Source organism: Polyodon spathula, chromosome 4 (assembly GCF_017654505.1).
Source record: "Polyodon spathula isolate WHYD16114869_AA chromosome 4, ASM1765450v1, whole genome shotgun sequence".
Taxonomy (NCBI): Eukaryota; Metazoa; Chordata; class Actinopteri; order Acipenseriformes; family Polyodontidae; genus Polyodon; species Polyodon spathula.
In genome coordinates, this window is record NC_054537.1 from 47,279,511 (window position 1) to 47,304,262 (window position 24,752).

The 24,752-nt window shown below is 43.9% G+C and overlaps 1 protein-coding gene across 1 annotated transcript in view; it reads left to right on the top strand.

The window, feature by feature from the left end:
• The first annotated feature begins 24,036 nt into the window (after window positions 1-24,036).
• LOC121314595 (NAD-dependent protein deacylase sirtuin-5, mitochondrial-like) overlaps window positions 24,037-24,752 on the top strand; it is a 34,042-nt gene continuing 33,326 nt past the window's right edge. Inside the window, exon 1 of the mRNA XM_041248025.1 lies at window positions 24,037-24,138. The gene's annotated coding sequence lies outside the window, so the exon portion shown is untranslated. The remainder of the gene's footprint in view (window positions 24,139-24,752) is intronic.

Here is a 24,752-nt window from a genome sequence, read left to right on the forward strand (position 1 = left end):
TGGACACGTCCGACCTTGAGGCTGTGAAGCACAGCTCACCTGGGCTCGCAGGCCTGTGTGCTGGAGATGGAGATCGGGACTGGGGTGGTTCAGGCTGCCCGGTGGTATGGGCACTCTGCCCTGAGATTTTAACAGAGTCTCCAGCATGGTCTGCTGAACCCTCACTGACTCCGCCAGCTCCTGGAAACACCACTCAGCCAAGCTATGGCGTTTCTGTGGTGATCCCGACGGAGTGCGCTTGCACCTCCATGGGAATGGAGAGTGGTTCCTCCTGGGTGACCGCCTACCTCCTGAGGAACATCCCCTAGAGTGGTGTCATCTGGGCGGTGACCATCTCGCCTCCATGGACGGATGTTTGCGCCTCTGCACAGGTGGCGGAGAGGGTGAAGGTGATCTAGGAGTGTCCCTGGTCACCGTGGCAGACGGGGTTCTTGGGGACCTTGCTCACAATGTTACAACTGATCTCATTCTCCCCTGCTCTGGAGAGAGAGACTCTGCTCGGGAGAGAGCTGCCCTCCTGCGCTTAGTTCTTCTTGAGAGACAGCAGTCCAGGGAGAGAGCAGTCCAGCTCGCCCGCCAGCACCTTGGCCGCGTGGTCTGGCCCTAGCCATCTGGCGCAGGTCAAATGCTTGTCCGGCTTGGGGAGCTTTGCCGCGCACTGGACGCACTGGTGGAAGCCAGCGGAGGACCCAGTGGAGCACACTGACATGACTGTGCAGAGTGACGCGTCGGTGCCGAGTGTTGTGAACTGGCGCCGATTAATCGCATCTGTGTCAGCGTCGAGGGTGCACCGAACGGTGTCGGTGCCCAGAGAACGTGGACAAAGCCGGGCTGGTATAAAGCGCTGAGTATATCGGCTTCAAGAACACGCAGTCGGTGCCGAGGGAGACTGCGGTCGGTGCCGAGTCTAGCAGTGCCGAGAGTATCAGGGGCATCAATTGGCGTCAATCAGTATCAATTGGCGTCAAGGTCGGCGCCGCGCAGAGCTCGGTCGGTCGGTGCCGAGTCAATAACTGCCGAGGTCGGTGTTCTGAACGGTGCAGAGTTCAATTGGCATCAGAAGCGGCGCCAAAGATGTTTTTCACCAGTGCCGAGCAATCAGCGTCGGGGTCGGCGTCGAGGTGTTGTCCAAGCTGGTGCCGAGTTAATTTGGCTTCAGGGTCGGCACCGAGGAGAGTGGGGTCGATACTGTGCTGATGTAGCCGAGTCAATCGCCATCGGTGTCGACTGTAAGCGCAGCCGCGCTTAGGAAAACCTGAGGCTTGGGAGGGGCACGTAGGCCCGAGCAGCAACTAGCTGAGGCCGAGTAAATCAGCGTAGGGATGGTGCTGCGAGTCCACGGGGTCACCTTACAGTACAACAGCTCAAAACACGGTTGAAAAACTACACAAGATAGTGGAACAGAGAGTAATGGCCACTTGCCAATCTCAAAAGAGGGGACAAAACCAGCTCTAGTCAGTAAACTGACACGAGAATAAGGCAGGAGCACACTCAATTAACACTTGAAAGCATAATATTACCACGTACAAAAATAATTTGAAGGTTTAAAAACCAACAAATCAGCCAAATTCGGACAAAGAAAGCACGAGGCAATCTGTGACCTGTCTCAGTGAAGTGAGAGAGAAAATGGCGATAGGGCAGCTTTTTTATTGTGATTATTTTTCAGTGACTGACAATCAGAGAGGGCTGCCCTATCAGGGCCCTGCTGTGAGGGGAAAGTCTCTCCCACATCCTGCTGAACAGGGACATCCTCACAGTAGCACATCGCCATTTTCTCTCTCACTTCACTGAGACAGGACACAAATTGCCCTCTGTTTTCTTTGTCCGAATTTGGTTGGTTTGTCCTGTCAAATTTGGCTTTTCCGTGTTAGAATCACACTTCTGAGCATTTTTGAGAGTGCTGCTACCTTATTCTCGTGTCAGTTTATGGACTAGAGCTGGTTTCGGCCCCTTCTCGGGAGATTGGTCAAGCAGACATTACTCTCTTTTTCACTGCACGAGGCTTTGTGTAGTTTCCAGATACCGTGTTGAGAGCTGTTCTGGAGCTGTAAAGAGACCCCGAGGGCTCGTGGCGTCGTCCTCTACGTGATTTAAAATCAGCTTCAGAGCCGTCTACAGCCCGGCACCGACCGCGCTACACATCGGCACCAACCATTCGACATCGACAGCGCTCTCTTCAGCATTGTTCCCGGCACAGATTGATTCGGCACCTCTTCGGAGCCACCTACAAATGCGCTACTATCAGCATCACCCACTCAATCTCCGCACCAAGCGCAGCAGCCCCGCCTAAGACGCCATGTCAGTGCAATCAACTGGGTCCTCTGCTGGCTTTCACCAGTGTGACCAGTGCGTGGCGAAGCTGCCTAGACAGGACGACCGGTCAGCTACAACTTCCCCAGTCTCGCTCCCCTACCCAATGCATAGACCTCCAAGCCCAGGCGAGTTGAGGTCAGACATGTCTGACCCAGCCACATCCATCGGGCAAGCCGCAGTGGTGGGCTCCTTACCTTCCTTCCCACAAATGTCGCAAAAGGAAGAGTTCCAGGTACTCATGCAGCGTGCTGCTGCAGGCACGGACGTCCCCTGGCCGGCAGAACAGGAGGAAAAGGGGAACAGCTTCCTACAGAAGAAAGGGTACCCAAAGCATGCCCTCCCCTTCTGCCAGGATTTCCTCCAGCTAGTTTGCTCGTCCTGGAGTAACCCCGACCTGCCTGACCAAGACGTGCAAAATAACTGATAAATAATGCTTAAATATCTGTCAGCGGCAGTATCAGCCAGGGCGGCCTATATGACTATACTGGTCCTGTACCAGACATAGCTGGCTGAGAGGCTGCAGGAGCAGGCAACGGAGGCAGACACAGGGGTTACTGGTGGTAACAAGAGCGATGACCAACCAAATGGGGGAGTTAGGTCAGGCATCAGGCAGGTCTCTAGCGGTGCTGGTAGCCACGCGCAGATACCTCTGGCTAACACAGGCCAAGGTTGTCAAGACTGAGAAGGCAGCACTACTAGATGTCCCTATTACACCGGGACAGACGTTTAGAGCGACTGTTGATGTGAGCCTTGAAAGGTCCCAGAAGGCCACGGAGGTCGCTTCTAAGTTCTAGCGCCTTCCTGCCTACCGCCAGCGCCCAAGGTGGCATTCACAGCCTGTGGGGGCAACAGGGCCTGAACACCGCCTGCCACCCCCAAACAGAAAAGCAGGCAGATGCAGAACCAGCGGCAAGGAACCACTGGGGCTGGCCAGGAGTAACCGGTTCTCCGGCTGGAGACAGAGGCCGGGGCATAAGAAAGACCCGCCCCCTTCTAAGCCCAAGGGAGACCACCCACGAGGGGCCCCGGCTGCCACCAACCCTCCTCATAACCGGATTGACCAAAGGCAATGACCCATGACAAGACTGCACCCAGGACTCCTGGGTGCTATCGACAATGAGACACGGATACGCTCTACAATTCTGCTTAGGTCCACCACCCTTCAAGGGTGTGCTCCTCACCACCGTCAAACCAGCAAAAGCGATACTCTTTCAACAGGAGATAGCCAATCTTCAACAGAAGAATGCTGTGCGCTTGGTAGATCCAAGCAATGCCCTCAGCGGCTTTTACTCCAGGTACTTCCTGGTACCCAAGAGAGACGGCAGTTTCAGACCTATTCTGGACCACAGGGTCCTCAATTTGTTCCGCAAACAGAGGAAGTTTAACATGACAGCACAGCGTATCCTCCAGTCCTTCCAACCGGGCGACTGGTTCACATCGATCGATCTGCAAGACGCCTACTTCCATGTCCCGATCCGTCCCGTGCACGGAAAGTATCTGCGCTTCACCTTTTAAGACAACGTGTATGAATTTTGCGTCCTGCCATTTGGCCTCTCGCTGGTGCCCCGCATGTTTTCAAAGTGCACGGATGCAGCACTGGCTCCACTTAAACTGCAGTGTAGTCGGATCCTGAACGATTGGCTAGTTTGCGCGCATTCAAAAAGACGTGCAGAGGCGCACACAAAACATGTCATAGATCATGTGACAAAGTTAAGGCTCTCAATACATCAACAGAAGAGCAACTTCATACCGTCTCAGTCCACAGTGTTCCTGGGGATCAAACTGAACTCTGCGAGCATGTTCGCCTCACTGTAAGACACTCTCCTACAGGTCAAAGTAAATCAAAGGTTGTTGGGGCTGATGGCAGCCGCCTCGAGAATCCTTCAACTAAGGCTGCTGAAAATGTGACCTCTTCAAGCCTGGGTAAATATGTTCAAGGTGCACATGGTCCGAGATCAGTACCTGGCTGGTGCGAATGTCCAGAGAATGCCAGAAGACACTGGAGTGGTGGCTCCGTCCTGGCAATCTGCGCCTCAGATCTCCCCTCGGATCCCCTCACAGAAGGGAAGTGGTCACTACAGATGCCTCCAGCCTGGGCTGTGGAGTGGTCTGGAATGGGAGAGGAATAAAAGGTCAGTGGAAGGGACATTGGCAGCACGCGCAAATAAATGACCAACAGCTGCAAGCAGTGAACCTGGCGTTATCTCATTTTCACCAGCAGTTAGTGCACAAACATGTGCTGGTTTGGTCGGACAATACTACAGTGGTAGCCTACATAAAACCAAGGCGGCCTGCGCTCGCCGGGCCTTCACCACGCAGCGCAGACTCTTGTCCTGGATGCACAGAAAATTGCGTTCCATTAGGGCAGTTCACCTCCCTGGTGTGGACAACAAAGCAGCAGACCTCCTGTCCAGAAGAGCTCCAGACAGCTTGGAATGGAGACTGCATACTCAAGTGGTGCAACAGATTTGGGAGAGGTTAAGACCTGCACGAGTCGACTCTGCCACAGCTGAGTCCACTCATTGCCCACTTTGGTTCTCCATGGAGAGAGACGGGGACCCCTTGGGAGTAGATGCACTAGCTCACCCCTGGCCACAGGGGCTCTTGTATGCGTTCCCTCCCCTACCATTATTACCCCTGACACTAGAGAGGATCAGGGTGGAGAGAGCACAGGTTTTGCTGGTTGCACCCAGATGGCCGAGACGCCCCTGTTTTGCTTTCCTCTCCGACATGTTATCGGGTCAGCCGTGGGAGCTCCCGACATGCAAGGACCTCCTGAGCCAAGCGGAAGGGTTATTATGGCACCCAAACCCAGCCCAGCTCCAACTCTGGGTCTGGCCTTTGAACGTAGCCGTCTATTCAGACAAGGTTTGACAGATGCGGTAGTAGAAACACTACAGCCTGTTAGGGTGCAGAGCACTAGAGCCCAGTACTCGTATAAATGGAAAGAATTGGCAAAATTGACTCTGTGTCCCCTGGGACACATTTCCTGGCAGTGCAATTTCTTAAAGTGGCTTGGAGATTTCATCCTCCCATGAAAAGTATGGTCCCCAAGTGGGATCTAGAACTGGTACTGCGGGTCCTTATGGGTTCCCCATTCGAGCCCATGGAGTCAGCAGAACTGCGCCCTGTTTCACTGAAGGTGGAGTTTTTAATAGCCATTACGACTGCCAGACGAGTAATTGAGCTTCATGCGCTGTCCATTGATGACACACGCATGGCTTTCATGGGAAATGACTTGCGGGTAACATTAAGAACAAATCCATCCTTTTTGCCAATGGTGGTTTCCTCATTCCATATTAACCAATCAGTGGTTTTGGAAACTTTCAGACCTCCCCCGCACAAATCAGAGGAGGATCGTGGACAGCACACGCTATGCCCAGTTCGGGCTCTGCGCTGTTATCTGGATAGGACGGTGTAGTGACTTTGGTATACAATTTATTTATATATAAATTAGTCTCCAAGCGCACTGTTTAAGAACGTCCAAATGTTAATAACTGAAACATACCATAACAGTTTGATGATATCATGATAACTCTGATTCCCTTGACAACAACTGACATCCACACAACATGTCAGAAATATAAAACAATCACTTATTTAAGGAAAAAGGGGTGCACAACTAATCTAATATTACAGAAAGGAAAGGCTATTGGTTAGAGATGTGCATGAATTGTAATATGCAGTTCACTGATTCCGTAGTCAAACGATCAAATGACTATAACATCATTAGCATACATGATTAATATACTAATATTGAATATGTCTTATCACACAAAGTGTCTACTTTGGATTAGTATTTTCAATACCCGTTTCCCATTGTAATTGATCATGTCAATATGCACGAGAATTTATTCAACTTCCCATTCAGAACGGAATCCAACATTCCAATACCTAATTTAGCAAATTAGTTTTACCATGTTAATTTAGTTTAGACGTGATGTACCAAACTAATGTTATCAACCTCAGTTAATTATATATTCAATTTAACTCAAATGGGGCAATGATAAAATTCTCTGCATTTAAAAGGCAACTCCTTTTGAGTTGCACATTTCAAATAAACATAATACATTTTTTACACCCTCTAAAACAGGAAGTTATATTCTATTCCTAGAACAGTTTGATAGCATTTGTTTCAGTTACTTTCTCGAGTCAAAGTATTTAACATTAGACATGTTGAATACTTAGATTTCCATATACAGACATCAATGTGTCGATGAATACTGCAGCTCTCCAGATCCGCATCTAATGTAGACGGTACTTTGCCGTACGCATTGTATTGCGTAGGCTCGCAATAACCAATAGTTCCTTTTCAAATGGAGATCAGTTTATTGATCTCCAAGGCTTGCAACATTATCTTTGTTGATGGCAGTTTTCCCTCTGTGAATAGTTCCGATGATCATTTCTAAGTTATATAGTTTGTAAGTGTTCTTGTGGCAATTATCCTGAACGGATTTGCTTCAGTTCGTTCTGTGCAGATATGTGGAAACAAAGACCCGCTTTCTGATTAATACAGTATCCCTTTACTGATCCAGTCTCTCATAGGACAAACGGCAGGGCCCTTCCTCCTTTAGGCATTATTCGGAACATTGGTTCTTCCTTGCCTTCTGTGAATTACAGCATGTATGCTCCCATGACTTTGGAACTTTGTTCAGAGCAGTGTAGCACCATTTTGTCCCTCCGAACTTCAAGCCAAATCTAGCCGGTGGACACTACTTGTGCACACCTCCTTTGCGGTGAGCACGTATGTCAGCATGCATGTCTGGGCAGCAGCAGCACAACAGCAGAAGTTCTCCACGCAGCAGAAGCTTGCTCACACTTCGAAAGTCAGCAGGATTTGTGATTCTCTCATCAACCCTGAGATTAGTTAGTCTGGTTATTATGGGCAGTGCCTGAGTCCACGTGAAGTGTCTTTCATTGGTTGTTCTCGTACCGACGTGGCCCACTGTCGGCTGGATTTACAAGAAGGACTGGTTCTTGTCTTGGTGTCAAGGTACTCAGAATTGTCTGGAAGTTGCCCTCAGCAAAACACTATTGGCGGTAAAATGACTCATTCAGTGACAGGTAAAGATAAAACACTTGTCCAGCTGTTTCTGGGTTACAAACAACATTTCAGTAGGTCTCTTTCCGACAAGAAACAGATGGTGAAATCTGACTTGTGACGTCAAAGAGTAAAATCGGTGGCGGAAAAGATGTTGAATATTATTGAAAATATGTTGGCGAGAAGATGTGATTTCACTGATTGTACTTCTTCAGAAGTTAATTAAAGTGATGAGTGGGGAGGGTAGTTTTCATGATTGCAGTGGGCTCGCTGTTGGTGTGTGTGGCATACAGCCATATCAATTTGAGCCGTATGAAACCGAAAGCATTGCATCTAACGAAAGCTAGTTGGACATCGATGAAGGTGATCGCCTACATAACACAGACTGGTATGTTTTTTTCTTAAAATGTATTTTATTTGTATTAAAACTACAACGTGTATAAACTAACTGCATACCAATTGATCTGAAGTAATCGTTGTTTTATTAAATGTTTAAAAAAAAAAAAAAACAACCACACACACAACGGTACATTCAATCTTGGATGCTCTAATGTCGGGTTTACACTGCACGATTTTTGCCGATCGCCGACGAGCTGAGGAGTCGGAGACTAATTTCTTAAAATCTGAGACAAAATGAGGCTGTTGGGGACAAAATGGTCGATAAGTGTGAGAGGGTCTACGATTCCCCGTTAATAGCTTCTGCGATCTCCCGACGCTCTTACGACATCCCGACAAAGTAATTTGTGAAATGTGTGAGGTGTTACTCGCCAATTTCTTGACGAATGCTGCCTGCAGCCAATAGGACAAGCTAGCAACAATGGCGACGAAGAGAAAGGTTGTGCCCCTCTTTGACATAAGTGGCATTTCCTATCATGATCGCTCATTGAAGGTACCTGGTAAGTAAATAATTGTTATAACTTGTTAACGCCGAAGCAGATACTGTGTGTGGTAGTGTGTGCTCTCCTGGCAATCAATTTCTACAGTCACTCGCATTCGATATCCCTTTCAAACCCCTACTGTATGCTTGTATTGCTAATTTATTCAAAATTCGAGGAGGGGTGCGCGTCTGTGTGTGTGAGAAATAGAGAGAATGTAGATTACGGTGTTGCACATTTAAACCTATAACAAACTTGTAGTGGCCTACTATTAAAGTTGTATTCTAGTCCGTTCAAAAATCTAATAATATTTTGTACTACGAGCGAGTGTTGCGCTTTTTGAACAGATTAGTTTTTATTATTTTAGATACATCTCGACTCGAGTTGCATCATCAGTCCGTACTGGCCACATCTATTAAGCCAATTGCGCGTCCAAATGGATCTTTTCCGCGTTTTCTTCTTTTTTCCGTGCAAAACAATGCAGAGACAACAGCGATCACCTCCTTGCTTGAGTCTACGATTATCCCAAATGATGTCTACAATTCTGCAATGAAAATAGGCACAGTCCGTGACATCTACAATGAGAAATCGTAGTTCAATCGGTAAGTGTGAGTGGCGCTGCGTCTCCCGATTGCAAAAGTCGTGCAGTGTAAGCCCGGCTTAACTTGCACTTGAGCAAGGTAGCCTACACCACCAGTTCAGATTGCTCAGTATGTAAAAAATAGTACAAATCTAAGTCACTTTGGATAAAACCCTTCCTAGTAATATGAATTACCAAACAAATTATTATTATTATTATTATTATTATTATTATTATTATTTAGTTTCATATTATTAATCAAAGTATCAATACTAAATACTATAGGCATGTTACTTTTCAACATTTATTTCTGTTCCCTACCTCCCTTATACAGCGGCTTGCGAAAGTATTGACCCCCTTGGCATTTTTCCTGTTTTGTTGCCTTACAACCTGGAATTAAAATGGATTTTTTGGGGGGTTTGTATTATTTGATTTACACAACATGCCTACCACTTTGAAGATGCAAAATATTTTTTATTGTGAAACAAACAAGAAATAAGACAAAAAACACAGATTCTCAATTGGATTGAGGTCTGGGCTTTGGCTAGGCCATTCCAAGACATTTAAATGTTTCCCCTTAAACCACTCAAGTGTTGCTTTAGCAGTATGCTTAGGGTCATTGTCCTGCTGGAAGGTGAACCTCCGTCCCAGTCTCAAATCTCTGGAAGACTGAAACAGGTTTCCCTCAAGAATTTCCCAGTATTTAGCGCCATCCATCATCCCTTCAATTCTGACCAGTTTCCCAGTCCCTGCCAATGAAAAACATCCCCACAGCATGATGCTGCCACCACCATGCTTCACTGTGGGGATGGCGTTCTCAGGGTGATGAGAGATGTTGGGTTTGCGCCAGACATAGCGTTTTCCTTGATGGCCAAAAAGCTCAATTTTAGTCTCATCTGACCAGAGTACCTTCTTCCATATGTTTGGGGAGTCTCCCACATGCCTTTTGATGAACACCAAACGTGTTTGCTTATTTTTTTCTTCAAGCAATGGCTTTTTTCTGGCCACTCTTCCGTAAAGCCTAGCTCTGTGGAGTGTACGGCTTAAAGTGGTCTTATGGACAGATACTCCAATCTCCCCTGTGGAGCTCTGCAGCTCCTTCAGGGTTATCTTTGGTCTCTTTGTTGCCTCTCTGATTAATGCCCTCCTTGCCTGGTCCGTGAGTTTTGGTGGGCGGCCCTCTCTTGCCAGGTTTGTTGTGGTGCCATATTCTTTCCATTTTTTAATAATGGCTTTAACGGTGCTCCGTGGGATGGTCAAAGTTTTGGATATTTTTTTATAACCCAACCCGGATCTGTACTTCTCCACAACGAGAGCTCCTTGGTCTTCATGGTGCCGCTTGCTTTGTGGTGCCCCTTGCTTAGTGGTGTTGCAGACTCTGGGGCCTTTCAGAACAGGTGTATATATAATGAGATCATGTGACAGATCATGTGACACTTAGATTGCATACAGGTGGACTTTATTTAGCTAATGATGTGACTTCTGAAGGTAATTAGTTGCACCAGATCTTATTTAGAGGCTTAATAGCAAAGGGGGTGAATACATATGCACACACCATTTTTCCGTTATTTATTTTTTTGAATTTTTTTAAACAAGTTACTTTTTTCATTTCACTTCACCAATCTGGACTATTTTGTGTATGTCCATTACATGAAATCCAAATAAAAATCAATTTTAATTCCAGGTTGTAAGGCAACAAAATAGGAAAACTGCCAAGGTGGGTAACAATACTTTCACAAGCCACTGTAACTGTAACTAGCATTGTTAATCCATGTCCTTTTCTTAATTAAATCAAGGATATCTGGAGATGTCGAAACAATTCGTTTTTTTTTCTAGCTATATAAAGATAATTGACTGCTTTACCCTTGAGGTGAAGAATGCAAGCACTGCACTCTGCACTGATTAATAACATTTTGAGAGAAACACAAACACTTATTTCGTAAAATGTTCTGTCTGGAGACAAACCTCTTTTTAGACTTAGCAAATAACAAATGCAGAAATAGAAGAAAAAATTGTTCAATAAATTATGTGTTTCTATTAAAATAGTACATTTTGCATTGCGCTGTACTCCAAACTCATGCCATATTGTTATGATTACTTAACAAACAAAACAACTGACTGATTTCTGCTTTGTAAATTGCTATTAGCGAGTGGGTATAGTTTTAGTTTTTATACGGAATCTTTTACGTTTTAGATACTTGAATTAACACACACAAACTGAAAGTAAAATATCATAAAAACTTACCACAAAGGCTTTGCGACGTTGAATGAAATCATCATCACTACCTTCACTTCAGACCGTCTTCTTTTGGGCTCAGGCAATTGCTTCTGGAGAATATTGTGTATAAATTTGTAAAGCACGAAAAAGAAAACAGCGACTAAAGTATTTTCAGTAGCAGCGTAACTATTTGTGTGCGTTTTGTGAACGGTTTAAAAAATAATTATTTAAAAATGGGCAATTCAGCAGAATTCCAGTGATTCGATGATGCTGAACAGAAACTTCTGGGCTAAGTCTCGTTTAATTATATATAAAAAAAAAAAACCACAGAAACGCAAATTCTGTTGGCCTACAGTGGAAACGAGGTATTAGTTGACAGTACTCGTATCAGCTTACACGCTATACACCAGTTCGCACTTTATTTGAAGAGAAAGAAACTGGATGGATTAAACTTTTTTTTTTTTTTGTTAAACATTATAATGCCATTGCTTACAACTAAATTTTATGACACGACAAGGATATTTCTGTCATTTCTCAAATTTGGATTGCCAGTACACGGCAGCTTTATCTTCTCTGTTCCACTTGTTAACTTTGTCAGGTGTCAGTTTTAATGGATTTACGTCTTTAATTGTGACGTGTGACAAATATGAGTTGAGTTTTTGAGAAAAAAATAAAAAAATTCAAAAAGCACGAAAACACTGGGATTATTGTTCATCTTGTTATTCCATTTCTGTCTCGACTGAAAATCTCAACGGCGCAAAATGTTCGCTCGAGCCACTGTGAAAAGCTGTTTCGAGAATGCTTTTGAATGTGGCTCGCGAGGAACAACATATCTTTACGATACATTCCCGACTTTGGGACCGATTCTGAAAATACAGGTAAGCGTCCAAGCATTATTATTATTATTATTATTATTATTATTATTATATTATTATTATTATTATTATTATTATTAACCAGTTGTAGTCCTAGTAAGTATTTTTGATTTTACTATAAATTCTAATTTAGCCTACTAAACAAAAAACTTTTTACAGGTTCAGATATGCCATTTCCGAGACGAAATAAATATAACGTTTTTTTTTAGAAGATGAGACAGAAACTACGCCAAGGAACAGTACTACCCGAAGAACTTTACTACAAAGAGACCATGAAGTCACGAAGTCCAGTGTGTATGATGAGATAAAATAAACAAACAAATAAATAAATAATAAAATAAATGCATTAATTATAAATATCGCTTCATACACACTACCTTGGACACAGAGTACCCCCTATGTATTACATTGGACGCAAGTCTGAAGCACCTCTGATTAATGTAAACCAGGCTAATAACTGTGACAAATTGAAAATCGTAATAATATGTAAAACTTCTTCACGCCCCAACGACAATTTGGGACCCTGCGTTTATTAGTAGGGCCAATGTTTTATGGCAATGAAAATAGTAATTTCGGACTTCCAACGCTTGAAATTTTGGAAATATATTTTACTAATACAAACATAGATGTATCGACATGAAACATATGTAACTCCTTTACAACACCTAAAATGCGGTACATCACAATGTTTACAAACACTAATATTAAAAAAATTAACTAGTCAGTTTTAGAACATAAAAACAGTAGGCCTATAATGCGATTATAACAACACAAATTTCTCGGTAGATCATTGTTTTATGCACCAAACTAACAGTACAAGAAAATCTGAAATAATGGAATTTCTTCAGGTGAACTAGAAGTCCATTCATTTCAGTAAAGTATCTCAATAATCAAAAAAATGGAAATACCAATGTAAAGTCACTTAATAGGGCGTTGCGCCACCATGTGCAGCCAGTACGGCCAGTATGCATCGTGGCATAGAGTATACAAGTCTCTAGAATTCAGCAGGAGGGGTGTGGCACCTTCCTTTCTTCCACCAAAAAGTCAATCAACTCACGGTTGGTTGATGGGGATGGAAAATACTGTCTCAGGCGTCGTTCCAGAATATGCCATAAACGCTCGATTACATCAGTGTCATGCTCATCAAACCATTGGGCGACCACACGTGCTCTGTGGAGTGGGGCATTGTCATCTTGGAAGACCTCCCCCCTGTTATGTTTGTTCCTTTAATAATGACAAACAGGGCGTAGGTTTATAACCTTTATTAACAAACGTAAACTAGCTAATCGGATACAACTCAGGATTACCATAGAGAGCTCAGCTCCCAGGTTAGTAACATATCCATGTACGTCATTACCGCCCTGCCTATCGGGAACTGGAGTCCTTGTTATTAACAGATAACCCCCGCCCTCCCACGGTAGGAAAGGAATGCTGCATGAAGATGTCACTCAGTACCATTAAGTAGCGATTAGCATTGACCTTGCCTTCTGTGGGAATGAGTGCACCCAAACCATGCCCGGAAAATGTGCCCTACAACATTACGGTGTCACGGCAATTAAGTTAGCCCTGAAATAAGTTAGCCTTTGCCTTTTTTAGCCTTTATACGCATGCGCGAATCTTAGAACCTAAAGGCACAGTTCTGTTTATCTGTTCATTGAAAATTACAGGACGCCATTTGTATGTTTTTTGAGAAACAAAAACAAGTTTTGCATTGCAGACATAATTTTTTGTTTAAATATGTAGTCTTATTTATCGAAGTGTATTGCAGACAGTTTTTTTTTTTTTTTAAAGGTTACATTTGTCGTAATGTATATTTACGTTTTATTTGTATTATATATGCATTTTATCTTCAGGAAATTGCTCGCTGTAGTTTATTTTTTAACATAACTATTTTAAAAACATTATTTTGTTGGTATAATTTATGTATATGCATGCTAAAGTTACTACTTGCCAAATGTGTATTTTCTTTAAAAAAATGTAGTTTGTGCACATGTCATACTGTGGGGTAAGCAAATAAGTGTTTAATAAGTGTTTATGTAAGCTCACTTTAACAGTTGTATTATTTTCATGGTAAATTGCTCGGTGATTTTGAACCTTTTCAATAAATTGAGTGGGAAAGTGGGTACAAATACTTTTCTTTTTTTGTAGAGAATAATGTTTTTGACGTTGTAATCAAGTCTACTTGGGATATCGAAACCTGTTACTATATAAAACGTACACGTTTTTAGTGGAAGATGGTGTTTTATAAGGTGTATATATAATTTTTTAAACGCACAAAACTACTGGCGTCCTATACATACCTCCCTAAAGTGCAGTTAAATAGATCGCAAGACAAATGCATAATGGTTTCTGATACAGTATGTCAACACATACAAAATTATGTATCTATTTATTTCTCTTTCGCTGTATTATTTATACCTAATAAATATCCCCGGCGATTACAAATTTAAAATGACAACTTTGGTGAGTTTGCCACGTTTTTGTAAACTGGGAATTAAACTTAACACCTATTATTAAATAATAAATAATATGTCGTATTAGAAACTGTTAACATTTTAAACACAAATATAATTGCACATAAAAATAAATCACAAGACAAATGATACATTATTTCTGTTTATGCCATAACCCATATACAAAATAATGCATGTATTGTATTTATTTCTCTTTCTCTAATACTTGCGAATATATTACAAATACATGTATGAAGAAAACCTATAATATAAAGTAGCCAGCGATTAAATGTAAACTTAGTAATTTGTAGCCTAAAGTTAACCTATTATTAATGTGAAAAGCATGTTATTAATATTACAGCGATGTGTTTCTGATGTTTTATCACATATACTGTAGCTTTTAATAACGATCCTGTCAACATTAAGAGTAAAACAATTTACTAGACACATTGGAAAGGTCGCAATAACAGTCCGTTCCCTTTCAATTCGAATGACAACCATTACCGAAGGAGAAGAGCCTCTGACCGTCAATCTCTGAGCAAATATACAAAAGCTGCCCTATCAGGGCCCTGCTGTGAGAGGGAAGTCCCTCCCACCTCCTGTTGAAGCACATCGCCATTTCTCTCTAATCTCTCTGAGACAGGTCAGATTGCTTTTGCTTTCTTGAACCAAAATTGGTTGATTTGTTGGTTTTATCTGCAAATTAAAAACTAATGTCCATGGTAAAATCACGCTTCGAGCGTGTCTAAGAGTGCTCTCACTTTATTCTCGCATCAGTTTTTCTGATTAGAGCTGGTTTCAACCCCTCTTAAGGGGTTAGCGAGCGGCCATTGCTCTCTCACTACACGAGGCCTGGTGTAGTTGATACACTGTGGAGAGCTGTTGTGCTGTAAGGAGACCCAGCGGACCCGCCGTCACACCAATTTAATTGGTCACAGCAAAAAAAAAAAAAAAAAAACTGCTCGGATCTAGTGCCCCTCTCAGTCCTCGGGCTTTCCTAGCGCGGCTGCGCTTGCCCTCAGCGACCACGCCGATTGAATCGGCTGCATACCCCGGCATCGACCATGGTTTTTCCCACCGATTGCGAGGTTGAGAAAACAGCGCCTACCCGGTCCCGATTGACGCTGCACTGGTGAAAACATCTTCCGTGCCGACCTACAGCTCGGCCCCAACCGTGCCTACCATCGGCACCAACCTTAGAACAGGTCCACTTGGCACCAACTGTCTTGGCATCGACAGCGCTTTTCTCGTTACCGATTGATTCGACACCGACCGCGCTACACGTCGGCATCGACCTCGGCGCCGACTGTGCTCTTTTCAACACGAATCCCAGTACTGATTGATTTGGCACCAGGGAATAGCTTCGAAGCCATCTACAACCCAGCACCGACCGCACTACACATCGGCATCGACCTCAGCGCCGATCGTCTCGGCACCGACCGCACGCATCTTGACGCCGACTTCGGCACCAACAGCACTTGCCTCGACGCCTATCCCGGCACCGACTGATTCGGCATGAGTGAATCGTTTTAAAAATGCATCTGTAGCACAACAGTTTAAAAAAAATAAAATAAAATAACAACTGCAAACATGTCAGTGCAGGCGACTGGGTTTTCAGCTGGCTTCCACCAGTGTGACCGGTGCTCAGCTAAGCTGCCCAGGCAGGACGAACATCGATCGTGCGCCAGGTGCCTAGGTCCAGAACACGCGGCCAAGGCACTGGCAGGTAAGCTGGACTGCTTTCCATGTTGGAAGTTCTCGAGGAGAATTAAGCAACAGAGAGCAGCCCTATCCCCAGCAGAGTCTCCTCCAACCAGGGGAGAATGAGATCAATGGTCCAAGAACCTCCGCAGAGGTCATCCAGGACTCCCCTGCTATAGTGACCAGGGAGCTCTCACACTCATCTGGGTCACCCTCTCCTACAAGCAGGCAGAAACAGGACCAGCGGCAGGGGACCACCGCAGGCCAGGCGTAACCGGTTCTCCGGCTGGAGACCGAGGCCAGGGCCTAAGAAAGACCCTCCCCCTCACAACCGTACTGACCAATGGCAATGACCCATGGCAAGGCTGCATCCAGGACTCCTGGGTGCTATCGACAATGAGACACGGATACGCTTTACAATTCCGCATAGGTCCGCCACCCTTCAAGGGTGTGTTCCCCACCATCATCAAACCAGCGAGGGCGATACTCCTTCAATAGGAGATTGCCAATCTTCAAAGGAAAACACTGTACTCTTGTTAAGCCCAAGCTATGCCCTCTGCAGCTTTTACTCCAGGTACTTCCTGGTGTCCTGAAGGGACAGCAATTTCAGACCAATTATGGACCTCAGGGTCCTCAACTTGTTTCTCAAACAGAGGAAGTTCAACATGTTGACCGCACAGCGTATCCTTCAGTCCATCCAACCGGGCGACTGGTTCACATCGATCAACCTGCAAGTTACCCACAATATCTGCGCTTCACCTTTCAAGGTGACGCGTACGAATTCTGCGTGCTGCCTTTTGTCGTCTTGCTGGCGACCCGCACTTTTTCAAAGTGCATGGATGCAGCACTGGCTCCACTCAGGCTGCGGGGTATTTGGATCCTGAACTATCTGGACGATTGGCTAGTTTGCACGCATTCAAAAGCACACACAGAGGTGCACACAAAACAGGTCATAGATCATGTGACAAAGTTAAGGCTCTGAATACATCAACACAAGAGCAACTTCGTACCGTCTCAGTCCACAGTGTTCCTGGGGATCAAACTGAACTCTGTGAGCATGCTTGCCTCACTGTCGGAAGACAGGATTCGGTCGTTGGAAGCCACACTTCAAGCCTGGGTAAATACACTCAAGGTGCACCTGGTCCAAGATCGGTACCGGCTGGTGCGAGTGTCCAGACAATGCCGGAAGACACTGGAGTGGTGGCTCTGTCCCGGCAATCTACACCTTGGGTCTCCCCTCGGATCCCCTCACAGAAGGGAAGTGATCACTACAGACGCCTCGAGCCTGGGCTTGGGAGTGGTCTGGAATGGAAAAGGAATAAGAGGTCAATGGAAGTGACATTGGCAGCAAGCGGACATAAATGCGCAAGAGCTGCAAGCAGCGAACCTGGCGTTATCTCATTTTCACCAGCAGTTAGTGCACAAACATGTGCTGGTCCTGACGGACAATACCACAGTGGTAGCCTACATAAACCACCAAGGCAGCCAGCGCTCGCCAGGTCTTCACCATGCAGCGCACAGACTCCTGTCCTGGATGCACAGAAACTTGCATTCCATCAGGGCAGTTCACCTCCCCAGTGTGGACAACAAGGCAGCAGACCTCGTGTCCAAAAGAGCTCCAGACAGCTCGAAGTGGAGGCTGCATTCTCAAATGGTGAAGCAGATTTGGGAGAGGTTTCGACCGGCACGAGTCGACCTCTTTGCCACAGCCAAGTCCACTCATTGCCCCCTATGGTTCTCCATGGAGAGAGACGGGGGCCCCCTGGGAGTAGACGCGCTAGCTCATGCGTTCCCTCCGCTACCATTATTACCCCTGACACTAGAGAGGATCAGGGTGGAGACAGCACAGGTTTTGCTGGTTGCACCCAGATGGCCGAGATGCTCCTGGTTTGCTCTCCTCTCCGGACATGTTGTCGGATCAGCTGTGGCAGCTCCTGCTGCGCAAGGACCTCCTGAGCCAAGCGGAGGGGCTATTATGGCACCCGAACCCAGCCCAGCTCCAACTCTGGGTCTGGCCGTTGAGCGGTGCCATCTATTTAGACGAGGTTTGCCAGATGCAGTAGTAGAGACACTACAGTCTGCTAGGGTGCTAAGCTGTAGAGCCCAGTACTCATATAAATGAAAAGTTTTCTAAGACTGGTGCCTTGCCGAAAGTCACAGTCCTGTTACTTTCCCTATTGAAATGATATTAACCTTCTTACGACATTTGTTTGACGCAGGAAAATCAGCGTCCACTTTGAAGGTATACCTGGCAGCAATATCAGTGTGCCATGAGAAAATTGACTCTGTGTCCCTTGGGGCACATTTCCTGGCAGTGCAATTTCTTAAAGGGGCTTGGAGGCTTCGTCCTCCCATGAAAAGTATGGTCCCCAAGTGGGATCTAGAACTGGTACTGCGGGCCCTTATGGGTCCCCCATTTGAGCCCATGGCATCAGCAGAACTGTGCCGTTTCATTAAAAGTGGTATTTTAAATAGCCTTTACGTCTGCCAGACGAGTAAGTGAGCTTCATGCGGTGTCCATCGATGACACATGTATGGCTTTCACTGGAAAAGATTCGCTCTTAACATTAAGAACAAATCCAGCCTTTTTGCCAAAGGTTGTATCTCCATTCCATATTAACCAACCAGTGGTTTTGGAAACTTTCAGACCTCCCCCTCACAAGTCAGAGGAGGACCGTAGACAGCACACTGTATGCCTAGTTTGAACTCTGCGCTGTTACCTGGATAGGACGGCGTACTGGAGACAGTCCAACCAGTTCTTTGTCTGCTATGGGTCCCGCTCTAGAGGTCAGGCCCTATCGAAGCAACTTCTAGCACACTGGGTGGCAGATGCGATACGCCTGGCGTATGAACAGATGGACTTCCCATTGTCGGGGGACATTACAGCCCATTCTAACAGGGGCCAGACAACTTCATGGGCTTTCCTTCATGGTGCCTCCTTAGATGAGTGTCACAAAGACGGCCGGAGTGGGAGGCGTCAGACCAGAAACAGGACAATAAACAAAGACAGAGGAGTGGAGTTTGGTAGAGCTGAGCGAATGGTCTCGCTCAACATTTAATGAATGAACAGACACAGAAAATAAATGGCTGTAACAATACAAAAACAGGACACGGCACATTCACCAAAATAAATAGACAAACAAAACAGACTAAACAAAATAAACAATGGACTAACAAACAAACACGGTGAGCTTCTATTTAACGGTTACTTTTGTTCTTATTATTTCTACCTCCGTCTTCTATCCCGTTCTCCACTCACCGAAAACCCAACCCCGAGTGGGTTATGCAGCTGTACCAAGACTCGATTGCTAATCAATCATTCAATTGGAGTCTCAGTACAACTGCACATGAATTAATAAAGTGCAATTCCCTGTGCTCACATATTATTACTTTTTACTTGCACGTGAAGTGCTGTGCAATCCTCATGCCTAAATACAAATATACATTTTAAACACTTGTGTTACACAGACCCGTTTATATCCCGTGTACCAATGACTATACACCAACATTTAACACACCACACGCAACATATAACAGATAATATACACAGGGGCGGGCACTTTGTCACAATGAGTTATGCAATGCTGCTACATGGAAAGGTAGTCAGACATTTGCGTGTTTTTAGGTGTCGTGGGTTCTGTTGCTATCGCCATGGGGCTGTACTGTCAGTAATCTGGAGCCACAACAGCTTTGGTGCAGCTTCCCATTCAGTAGTGGTTGTCATTCCATTGAAAGGGAACGTTAGGTTATTACCATAACCCTGGTTCCCTGAAAAGAGAATGACAACCATTACCCTTTGAGGTCGTGTCCCCAGCTGACCTCTGTTTTCAAAAGAAAATGGCAATGTGCTACTGTGAGGACGTCCCTCAATATCTTTTCCGGGAACCAGGGTTATGATAATAACCTAACGTTCTGAATAAAAGTACACAGACAGAAAGTCGACGGCTTAACCTTGCTTTTAAGCTCTAAGATTCGCGCAGGCGTAGAAAGGCTCAAAAAGACTAAATGCTAATTTATTTCACGGCTAACTTATTCCCCATGACGGAATCACCAGAACCCTTCACTGTTGGAACCAAACACTCAGGGCTGTAGAGTTCTTTAGGTTGGCGCGACACGTGCACTCGTCCATTTGTCGAGAACATGGTGAACGATGATTCATCTGACCATATCACATTTCTCCATTGCTCGGTAGTCCACTGCCTGTGCTCTTTGCACCACTGGACTCGCAAACGTGCATTGCCAGGTGTGATGAGCGGTTTGTGCACTGCCATCCAACTATGGTATCCCGCTGTGTGGAGTTCTCGGCGGACCATTTTTGTTGAAACTGGCTGCTCACTCCCCGGGTTGAAATTTGCAGTCAATTGATCTGCAGTTGCTCATCTGTTTTGCCTTGCACTTCAAATTAATGCACGGATATCACAATCTTGGAGTACATGCTTCCGCCCACTGTTGCCCTTTGCTGATGATGTCTTTCCCTCGGAGTTCCATGCTGACATCACCTTAGACACCGTTGCTCGTGAAACATCAGCAAGTTGAGGTGTCTTGGTCACTGAAGCCCCTGCCAAGTGCACCCCAACAATCACCCCTCATTCAAAGTCACTGAGGTCTCCTCTTGCAGCCATGCTAGCCATAATTATAGGCAACCAGGCCTGTCCAGCATTTTTTTACATGATCCTAAGCATGCTGGGATGTTATTTGCTTAATTAACGCATGAGCCACAACTGTGTGGAAGCCCTTGCTTTCAATATACTTGGTGTCCCTTATAGGGTCGCAAAATAAAGTGCAGAGATGTCAGAGACAATTAATCGCCACCGATTGTTGCATCAAAGGTTTATTGCAGTGGTCATCAAACAACAGAGCGCTCCGGAGAATAACGGTCACTTTATCAGTAACCAGTGTATTCTGCCGGGGTAAAGCACGTACATGGGTTATATATGTTTCACACAAAATTCCTTGCTCCTATCAGGATTTGGCACGCAGCACACAATTCCTTTGTCCTGGATAGCAACTGTAGGGCTTGATTGCCCTCTCCATTGCGTTTGTTATGTTCATCTCAGACTAGCTTTTATGATCTAGCAAGCATTTCATGGTTGAGCACACATTCCAATTCTCCTTCGACCCTCTTTATGGCCCCAGACATCTGACCCAACCTAATGGTATACTGGAACATTCTGTCCTTCCCCTCTCCTTTCAAAAATTCCTCACTAAACATTGCAAAACCGCACGCAATGATTGTTGGTTGATCCTGTTATCCTGTTTGGTTCCTTCACCCTCATTTACCCAGGTGTTTAATTTTTTTTTGTCCACTCCCTGTAAGTGTGCTTCGTTATAAAGCAGCAGTAAAAACAATTTTTAATGCAGATATCTTTATGTTACAAGTATTTGTGCCAATATCCTCACATGATATAGAAATGCTTAGGACACATTAAAGCTCATTTGGGCATACATCTACATACTTTCCATTGACATGCAGTAACGTTGTGGGGTTAGCATTTGCCCAAGTTTGGAGGAACTGTGTTTAGCATCAACTGAATTACATGGGATTGCCAAAATAACTCAAGCAGTCTGACTAAATTTTGGCAAATGCTTGTCCATGCTGTTCCAAAAACTGCAGAGAGACATTTCATTGTTACTGGGGCGTTTATTTACAGTGTTGAAGTAAACTGCCCACTCACCCTCTTGTACAGAACTCAGAAGCGGGATACTCCGTTCAGTCGCTGAAGTACTGGGAGAGTACAGGAACTTGCTTGGGATCCAAGACTCGCACATCGTGGAAAAATCTGCAGTTTCTCTGTGCAATTGTGGAAAACTTGACGTTTGAGACTGTCTGGTGCATTCCGTTCTTTGTACTGAAGTTTTACCAATAGATTAGAAGCAATGTTGTACATTTCTGTTGGTAATGTCAACCGTGACTTAAACTTAAGTAATGTCTGAAGAAGTTGCTTCTGCTTGGATAAAATTTAAATCTGCCTCAAGTGATTCTCTCTGCAGTAAAACATTTAACTGCTCTAAGATGGCAGTCACATCCTCCACTTCGATTTCCTCAGCGTCTTTGAACCAAGTATTCCATCTTGTTACAACGGTTTCCGGCAGTAATGTTGGGCTTTCAATGTCGTGGTTGATAAGGTAGTCTCTGAAATGATTACGTCTGAGTGAGGCTTTGCAGAACAGCTTTTTTTATTAGAGCACACAGACGGTCCATGTTTATATACAATCGGCGCCAGCACTCGCCTAGTAAAGCCGTAATGTGTGCCCAGCAGTTCATGTGAATGCAGTTAGTTGAAATGCCACTTAAACTGTCTTTGAATGACTTTCACATGTACTTTGCATTATCCGTCACATAAGCCACTATATTTGAAAAGTCAATTTCATGTTGTACAAGAATATCACAGCTTGTGAAACCGTAGAGTAATTAACACACTCTAACTCCACTGTTTCTGCGAGCTTGGTAGCAGCTGGGCAATCATCTGAAACCTGCATCAGCTGTAATAGAATATTCGCCACATACTGGTTCAGTCTGTCTGTATTCATCCACAATTACAGCTACGTGCTACGGACTGATGATGCATCTCAAGAAATACTTGTAAATAGAGATGACTCTGCATTGACATCATCAATAGAGGTAAATAAATATTCATTTTTTCATAAATATATTGTGAGATTTGTTTACAAAAATTATCTACTTTTTTATTATTTTTATACATTTAGGAATTGCAACCTCATTTAAATCAATCAAATGGCTGTAATTACATTGTTTGTTTTCTGCAATTTCCATTTCAAATTATATAACAATATTTCTATATTTGTTCACAGGAAATACAAATTCCAGATGGTGACAGCACTCTCTACCCAGGAGCAAAAATAATTAAAGGAGAAAGCGTGATTGCACTGCTAGCATTTATGCTTCGCCACCATGTTACAAAAGTTGCGTTGCAAGATTTATTGTCTTTGCTTCAGATGCTACGAAAGAGATGCCATTTGCCTTCCACAAATGATTTGTTCAACACATTTATTTTCTTCAAATGAAGACTGGGAGATGCAACACAGCTTGTGGTGCCTACATAGATGTAGTCTAGTTTGCTGTTCCATTTGTAGTGCAAAATAAATGTAAAATACCTGTAAAATAAATGCATTTCAATGTTTTATAGGTATTGTTATAAGTCTGTGCTTACTGTAATTGTACCTAAATATTGTGTTTTGTAATACTGTATCCTTTAAGGCACAAAATGTTACCAGAGTATTTTTTTTCTTTCCTCTTTCATTCCTTGTCTGCCGCTTTAATAAGGGTACGGTCTTTTGATGAGGACTTCAAATGTCAAATTATCATAAGGACAAGCTTTGACTGAATAATTTCATATAATTAAGACAATTGAATGAAAACAATCTTATAAAAGTTGTACTAGATATACTCAACACTCAATAACTAACATTCTAGCACTACTGTACTAGTACAGCACAGATAATAGAATTATATTTAAATGTTACAGTATGTACCTCACAATCACAAATCACAAAATAGCAATACTGCTAAAAAAAAGTCAAACTGCAGATGTACTTCATGTATACTACACTTATACTGCAGTACACATAAATAACTGCAGTACTACTGTGTACTCTAGTTAACTGCAGTAGAACTGCATTAGTTCTGAAGCTTATTTTTGTAAGGGGGGGGGGGGGTCGACAAATAAAACTAAACTATCAATATTCTGATTAAATGAATTCTAAACAATTGTATTTACAGGCGTTTGCATTCATTTTACATGTAATAGCTTACTATTCTCACTGTCAGTAATTATGTGTTTCTCATGGAGTGTTTGGAGAAGAGCACGTACATATGTGAAAATGTCTCATAAAACAAACACCATCTGTCTCGAGATAGAGATAGAGATAGTACGTGCTATCCTTCACGGTTAGCAGGAACTAGTCAGTTTCTCCACCAGAGGGCACAGCTTCTATGGCGAATGGTGCTTGTGTCCGTCTTTGCAGCGTGTACTTTACGGGACAGAGACGGGTCTTTTCACGACAGGACGTTACGACACGGCCCACGGTTATGTTTATAAACATTTACACGAAGCTACAGAGGTGGGTCTTAAAAATTTGTGTCGAATATATTGAGCTAAATTTTCTTAAGTTTCTTTTGATTTAATCTCGATGCAACGTGTGAGTAATGTTGTACTGTGTTTATTTATAGGCAGTGTGGGGAAGCATGTTGTGTAAATATCAGTTACTTTTTAAGCTGGAGAAAACGTAAAGTATTTTGTGTTTCTATGTTTGTTTTAAGTCGAAAGTACTGTATGTGATTGGAAACTGTTTGCCAGAATTTGGTTAAACTGTCCCTAGGCATTTATTTTGATATATTCTACATGCTGTGAATAGATGTAATGGTGATACCTGGTTATTATTTCTTAATTGAACTTTTCGTTGTGTTGCTAAAATTTAAAAAAAAAAAAAAAAAAAAAAGATTTTCATTGCTCCCTGTATCGTTGTTTAGTGAAACTTTTCCTTATTAAGAGGTGGTGTTGCTAATGTTTTAAAATACGCTTTCTTACATCTGTTATTTTACTGCTACCCATATAATTGACTGCTACCCTGCCCATCACATCTTAGAATCTACAGTATGTTAAACCTACCCTGGATGCAGCCGAGTGTTTGATGGTGTGGCTTAAACTATAAACAGAGCAATTTTATAAGCACAA